Here is a 7,668-nt window from a genome sequence, read left to right as displayed (position 1 = left end):
AAAGAGCAAAGCGAGCATTGAGACTTTTGGCTTCTCAATATGTACTCATAGACAACGAGCTACATAAAAGGGTACCTAAAGGTCGAGCTCTCCTATGCGTAGGAAAGGTGGATGCACAAAGAATAATGAGAATGGTTCACGAATGAATCTGTGGAACCCATGTAAATGGCAAAATGTTAGTCCAGAAAATAATGCGAGAAGGGTATTATTGGACTACAATGAATAAGGACTGCCATCAATACGTGAAAAGATGCCCTAAATGTCACATTTATGCCAATTTACAACATGTTCCTCCATCTTTGCTCTACACCTACACATCACCATGGCCATTCTCTACATGGGGAATTGACATAATTGGCAAAATCACTCCCCCAGGGACAGGAGGCCACGAATTTATTCTAGTAGCAATTGATTACTTTACAAAGTGGGTCGAAGCGCAATCATACGCTAAACTCACTGCAAAACATGTAGCACTCTTTATCGAGAGAAATATCATTTGTCGATATGGAGTCCCACATGAAATGATAAGTGACAATGGAACTCACTTCCAAGTCGAATGTGAAGAATTGCTACACAAATATGGTATCCAACATCATCTTTCGTCCCCTTATAGACCTCAAGCAAACGGAGCAGTTGAGGCAGCTAATAAGAATCTAAAGACTATCATCGAGAAAATGACAGAAAATTATAAGGATTGGCCTGACAAGCTCCACTTCGCACTGTGGGGTTATCGCACGTCAATCCGTACATCAACGGGAAATACACCATTTTCTTTGGTATACGGAATGGATGTCGTACAACCTGTCGAACTAGAAATACCATCTCTACGCATTGCACTAGAGAGTAAACTTGATGAAGTTGAATGGACTAGGGCGCGATATGAAGAATTGATCCTACTCGACAAAAAGCGACTAGAAGCTCTACATCACACTCAGTGCTATCAAACTCGTATGGCTAGACATTTTAATAAGAAGGTCAAGACAAGAAATATCAAAGTAGGAGATTTGGTATTAAAAGCACTAAGGAAAAATGTTTTAGATCCAAGGGGAAAGTTTAGACCTAATTGGTCTGGCCCCTACATTGTCAAAACAATCCTGTCAGGTGGTGCAGCAAAACTAACTGATATGGATGGCAATGAATTCTCAAACATGACCAATCTTAACCAACTTAAAAAATACTACCCATAATTACTTGAGTAGGATACTCAAGAGAGCTACGTTCGGCCTGATTCCTTAGGAAAGGATACGTAGGCAACCCTTTACGGGTGCGGCCACTTTATTTTTTGACATCTCCGCGTTCCAGAATCAACTAAAAGGCAACAAGAAGTCGGCAAATTATTGGCATCGCAGAACAGAGTCTGGTGCTAGCCAGAAGCCATTAGCGCCAGCCGATGGTATTGGCGCCTGGCGCCAGACCTCAATAGCCGGCGCCAAACTGCAATTACTGGCGCCAATTCAGCAACAAAATCTGGGCGAATTTCGGTGTTTTTCGGAAAAATTTTTGACTTCCGTACTCGAAGAATTTCTGGAAAATTATTTTTTTTCGATTTCCATTGCTTTAATAAAATAAATTTAAAGTAACAATTTAATTGAAAGCTGAAATTTCATTAATAAAATAAATTACATTGTTAATGGAATTTAAATAAGGCTAAAATAAATTAACTTTAAATAAAAATTAACAATCTAATAAGTCTAAAGCTAAGCAATGTTTTTAATCTTTCTTCTCCTTTTTCGCTCTTTTCCAATTCTTTTCTGTTTCCTCCTCTTCATCCATTACTTTAGCTAGTAGGCATCCTTTAGAGGACCTACATTCAATTTTGGAATAGATCGTTTCCCCTTCAGCTAGCACCCCATGTTTCTTTTCCACCCAAGCTTTTTTGTCCGTGGTGTTAGCTTTCCTTTTTCCTTTGTCTCTAGTAGTATTTTTCTTCCTAGGCATTGTAGGTGTTTTGAATTCAATTCTTGCACCTAAGCATTCTTTGGCAAGTGTCACCCTGTCACCTAGACGATTCTTCACATCGGTTCTACCCTGATCAATTGAAGATTTCTTCAGCAACCACTTCTTTACATCATTAGGTAAAGAAGGGGGAACCTTTTGGGTAATCACTTCCCATAAAGGTCTAGCGCTCCAATAAGTGTCGAATCTATCTACTTCTTGAGATACGGGATACTCATAGGGAGGACGAAGATCCCCGGGGAATATTTTGAAGCAAGCCATATTGTCTTTTTACCCTGCAGGGATAATAGTATGTTACACGAGACAAGCTTGGGAGACGGCAGAAAGGTTGCTTGTTAACACCAACCATCCTTTCTATTTTCCACCATGGGATGACCCACTTGATAGCAAAATCACGTGATTCGAAGACTTTTCTCCACCCATGGCACCCAATTTTAGGGATGCGTTTCTTCCTTCTCACGAAGCAATTGGGAGTATATTTTTCAATGTCGTCCGGAGGGCTAATTAATCCTAGCCTCTCCATTAGCCACATCTGTAAAAAAAATTTGCAAATAAATTATTACAATACAAAAATATATTTTTTGATTTCTGTAATTAAAAATATTATTTTTCTACCTGTAATAAAATTGGAGAGCCGCGAAGAGGCGCTTTTGGGTCCCTTTTTAATTCATCTAGACTAATCATAGTCTCTCCAACTAATGTATGGCATTGGATTTCTCCCTGATTCAATTTGTTCTAATACAGTGGTTATAATTGATTGACCCTCGTTATTTTTACCACTACTAAGAAGAAATTGATTAAGCATGCAAAATAAGAACGCCCTTCTTCTATATATATGAAAGGATTCAGAAAGAGGTTTATCAAAATAATAGCGTGCGAATTCTTTCAAATTAACTATATTGCCATCTACTATTTTTGATAAATCTCTTTCCCTCAAATTAAAGAAGCGTTCAAAATCCTTATAGTAATATGCATCTATTCTAGGGATTACTACCAGATCTATTGCAGGGAAGCCTAAGATAGCACCAAATTCCTCTGGCAAAGGGCTAATTTCATCATACCCTATTCTAAAACAATGTGTATCGATATTCCAAAATTCTAAAACGGTATGTATGAAGTCTAAGTCTAAATCTACCCCTTTGATGCCATAAATTCCCCCCAAGTGAAATAAATCTAATTCTTTTCTTTCTCTAGCATTAAGAGATCGACACCATTCATGAGTGTATTGGGTGAAGGTTTTAGTGGCTAAAGACATGGTTATTATTTTTTCTAAAGAGGAGAATAATTTTTTCACTGGAATTATGAGAAGAATCGGCTGAGCAGGGGGCTATTTATGTAAAAATTGCGAGGAATTTTAATCTGAATGAAATACGGAGTCAGCGTCAATTGGCGTCAAAGCCCCGACATTCACTAGTAGAAAAAACGCATTAGGCAGCGGTTCAAACCCGGTCTAAGGCACCGGTTTGAACCGCTGCCTATTTGAGGGGTGCCAAAAACCCCCTATTTGGCACCGGTTCAAAACCGGTGCCATAGGATTTAATAGGCACCGGTTAACCGGTGCCATAGGGTAGAATAGGCACCGGTTAACCGGTGCCTAATACTGCTCTCCCGCCATTTTTTTTTTGGGTGGTGGATAGTTTAGGCACCGGTTCCTGCCTAACCGGTGCCTTTTGTATAATTTTTTTTTTTCGTTTTTTTTTTTTTCAATCGTGCAATTATATTTTTAAAAAAAAACCTGCAATAATAATACCCTGTAATTCCAGCAATTATATTCAATATATTAATTAATAATTTTATTATTATAATAACTAATAATAATATTATTAATTATTATATACAAAAATAATATTAGATACAAGAATTCAATTATATATATATAGATATAAATATTCCCAAACGCAATACAAAAAAAAAAAAAAGTTGCTTACATATACAAATAATAGTAAGTACACATATATAATGAATAATAAGTTATATATAGTTCAAAAGTTAACATAAATAATTTACAATTACAATGCATGCCATTTACATGTTGAAGGTGATGAAAGACGCCAACATGTCACGAACTTCATTAAGCTCCTTGATTGTCAACGGACCATCCTTTTGGACCTTGCAAAACTTGAAATACAAAAACATTATTTTAAAAATAATTAATTAGGCAAAAAATATGTATTTTATCAAATATTACCTATACGACTTCTATATAGCCCATTTACTACATTACTTATCAAATGAACTATTTCTTTCTCATAACATTTCAATATTGAATAGTTGTATGTGTGTAAGCCCTAAAATTGTATAGGAGAGCATTTTATTAAGGTTTATGACGGTTTTTACCCAAAATGGCCCGAATATGGCCTATATGACCTTACTTTGCCCATTTCCTACATTTCTTATTAAATGAACTTTATTTATCTCATAACATGTCAATATTATCTAGTTATATGTGTATAAGGAAAGAAATCACATCAAAAGAGCATATTAACACAAAATGGCCCTAACATGGCCCATATGACTTCTATTCAACCCATTTTCTACCTTTCTTGTGAAATAGCTTTTTTTTTCTCATAACATGTCATTTTTGGATAATATTAGGTGTCTAAGGCTAGAAATCACATCAATATAGCATTTCAAGAAGTTTAACAACGCATTTTACTCAACATGGCCCAAATAGGGCTTATATGACTTCTATGTAGCCCATTTTCTACATTACTTATCAAATGAACTATTTCTTTCTCATAACATGTCAATGTTTGGTAGTTGTATGTGTGTAAGCCTTAAAATTGTATAGGAGAGCATTTTATTAAGGTTTACGACGCTTTTTACTCAAAATAACTTAATACCACTATGAGTCAATCAAAACTCCAAAGGCCTACATTCTCATCAGAAGCATAAATTGTCAGCTTAAAGCACCTTGAGAACGAGAGGAAAACACATTTACCTGGCTTAAGGAACTGCAAAACAGATCTGGATTATTTCGGTCGTGGTTATTGCTTCTAAAATCATAAAACGCGGAAAAAAAAAAAAACTAACTCATGTCACGTTGTGGTACAAACTTTACAAGTACCGTACAAGATTGATTTTCCAGTTATTTCGTTCCATTTATAAAAGATATTTGTGAAAGATCATGTATGATACTGATACACAAGAGCACGAATCATTTTGAATATTTTCAAGATATATTTGTTCATGACATTTGATTCTGAACTTAATTATACCTTTACAAAATCACAAGGAGATTTCACCATCAAGGTCAACAGCTCTCAGTATAAGTATCATGATTTGTTACCCAAAAATATAACTTATGGTAAGTCTTTATATTTGATCAAACACATCCAATAATAGAGGTCAATTATTTACAATACATAAACATGGAATAAGATAAAAAGGGTTTATCAAACAAATCAACACAATAAGAATTTTCCTTTTTAAGCAAACAACAATATTACCATACTCAATAATAACAAAAAGCTGATCCTAGTAATGTTATTCATTGAACAAGTTTGATCAACTTTAATATTCAATGCTGGTATTAAATCTCATCTACATCACTACTCTACAAGACTCTCTATGACATTCATAATTTTATACAATCTCATCTCATCAATGCCATATCCACACTACCATACACATATCAAACACAGAAGCCCTTGGGAGATTTTAGCATTGTGTTGATATTTCTCAATAGATATATACAGAAAATTTAGTTGAAAAAAAAATATATGTGTTTCCAATAGCATTCATATAGCATGCATTAAACTAGCAGTATGATTCACTAGTATTCCACCATCCTCATTCAGAAAATTCATCAAACAGTTGGTAGGCAATCTAATCCCAGCATAAAACTCAATAAATCTCTCAATTACAAATTGCATTAGCCCATCAATCCAACAAAGCATAAAATTTCTCCAAACAGCACAAAAATCCCAAAAAAAAAATGGAAAGAAAAAGAATTACCATAGTCAGTTAGCCGCCACCATAAGCTTTGGTATAAGAATAAATTTGGCTTCAATATTGAGCAAATTGAACTGAAACCCTAACACTTGAGCAAATAACAACGAAATTCAAACTCACACAAAAACAGCAAACCCTAAACTCTAAATTCGATTTAACATACGCCGATAATCAAACGAATTACAACCAAAACAGCACACATAACAGCAATTCAAAAGAAATAACAACTAGATTTGAAATCTGAAACCCTAAATCTAACAAAAATCAATAATCAAACAAATTACTACTAAAATCAGCACAGGGATTAGCAATTCAAAGCGAGACTGTAATGTTCATAGATTCAGATCCAGAAATTACCGGCTTAACTATTGTTAACATCAACGATACCGAGCTACCAAGCAACCTTCAGCAAGAATTCAGAAACATTGGAGGTCCAAGTAACGTCGGCGTGGAGGGGGTTGAGCTGAGGGGAGAAAGAGAATGGCAGGGGAGAAGAGAATGGCAGGGGAGAAAGAGAAGGCCAGGGGTGGCGGCGGTGATGGTGGCCGGCGACTGTTGCGGCGGTGAGGTGAGGGGTTTCGTAGGTGAGGTGAGGGGTTTAGAGAATGGAACAGTGAAGAAGATAATTTTGAACAGCGAAAATGAAAAGAAAGAGAAAGAGAAGGAAGAATAAGGAAGAAAGAAGACGCGGTTTTTTTTTTTTCAAATGAGGCACCGGTTCATTTGGCACCGGTTCAAACCGGTGCCTTTTACATTTTTGGCACCGGTTTGAATTGAACCGGTGCCTTTTCCCTTTGTTTAAAATCCCGCCCAATTTTGGGCAGGTTTTTGGCACCGGTTTGGGCTGAACCGGTGCCATATGGGGGGTGCCAAATGCAATTTTTCTACTAGTGATTGGCGCCACCCTCCAGTGCTCGGCGCCACACGCTAAATGTAGCGCCTGGCGCCACGCGCCATACTATGGCGCCAGCTGGCGCCAAGTCAGCAGGGCAGCCGCGCGTGCTCAGTTTGCGTTTTTTGATATTAAACTTGAGTCGGTTAATGACTTTATGGCCCCGTTTGATTTTTTCTAAATATCTTTTCTATCTTTTTCCCTAATTAATTAAATATAGCAATTATTTTTAATTAATTTTATTTCTTTTTTTTGGATTTTATATTAATTTTCAAAAAAACCAACGGCTTTTTTTCCGTTTTCTTTTCCTTTTTATTTTTTCTTTTTGGGGAGAGAGAGTCGGATAATATCCTCCATCAATAATAAAAATGACGGAATTTTTGCGCAAAATTGTTATCACACTTCTTTTGCACACACTAACATAATAATAAACAGTCAAACGAATTTACGATAACATAAAAATACAAAAGTGTCTAAATAATGAGTCAAAGGCAAAAGTTCTATAAGTCAAAATAAAATACATATACATAAACAGACTACGGCGCCGGAGGACGTAGGCCCATCATGCCATAAAACTGCGTCGTACGAGGAGTCACCTCTCCACCAGCTCCAGCCTCAGCACCAGCTCTAGTCTCCGTAGGAGGAGGAAGACTCAAGACAGGACCACTCCAGCCAAGATTAACTTGAGGCTGAGACCGCGGAGGCTGCTACGATGACGAGCCAACCTCGTACATCCCACCACCTCTGAAAGCCGAGGTAGCCTCTCCTACCGGTGCGGCAGGAGAACCCTCAGAAGAAGATCCCGAGCCCTCAGCAACGTCGGCTCGAGCAGCCTCGGAACGACCACCTCTACCTCCTGACGAAGT

The sequence above is a fragment of the Chenopodium album genome, chromosome 5 (genome assembly GCF_948465745.1).
Source record: "Chenopodium album chromosome 5, dcCheAlbu1.1, whole genome shotgun sequence".
NCBI classification, from domain to species: Eukaryota; Viridiplantae; Streptophyta; class Magnoliopsida; order Caryophyllales; family Amaranthaceae; genus Chenopodium; species Chenopodium album.
Note: the sequence above shows the minus strand (reverse complement) of the source record.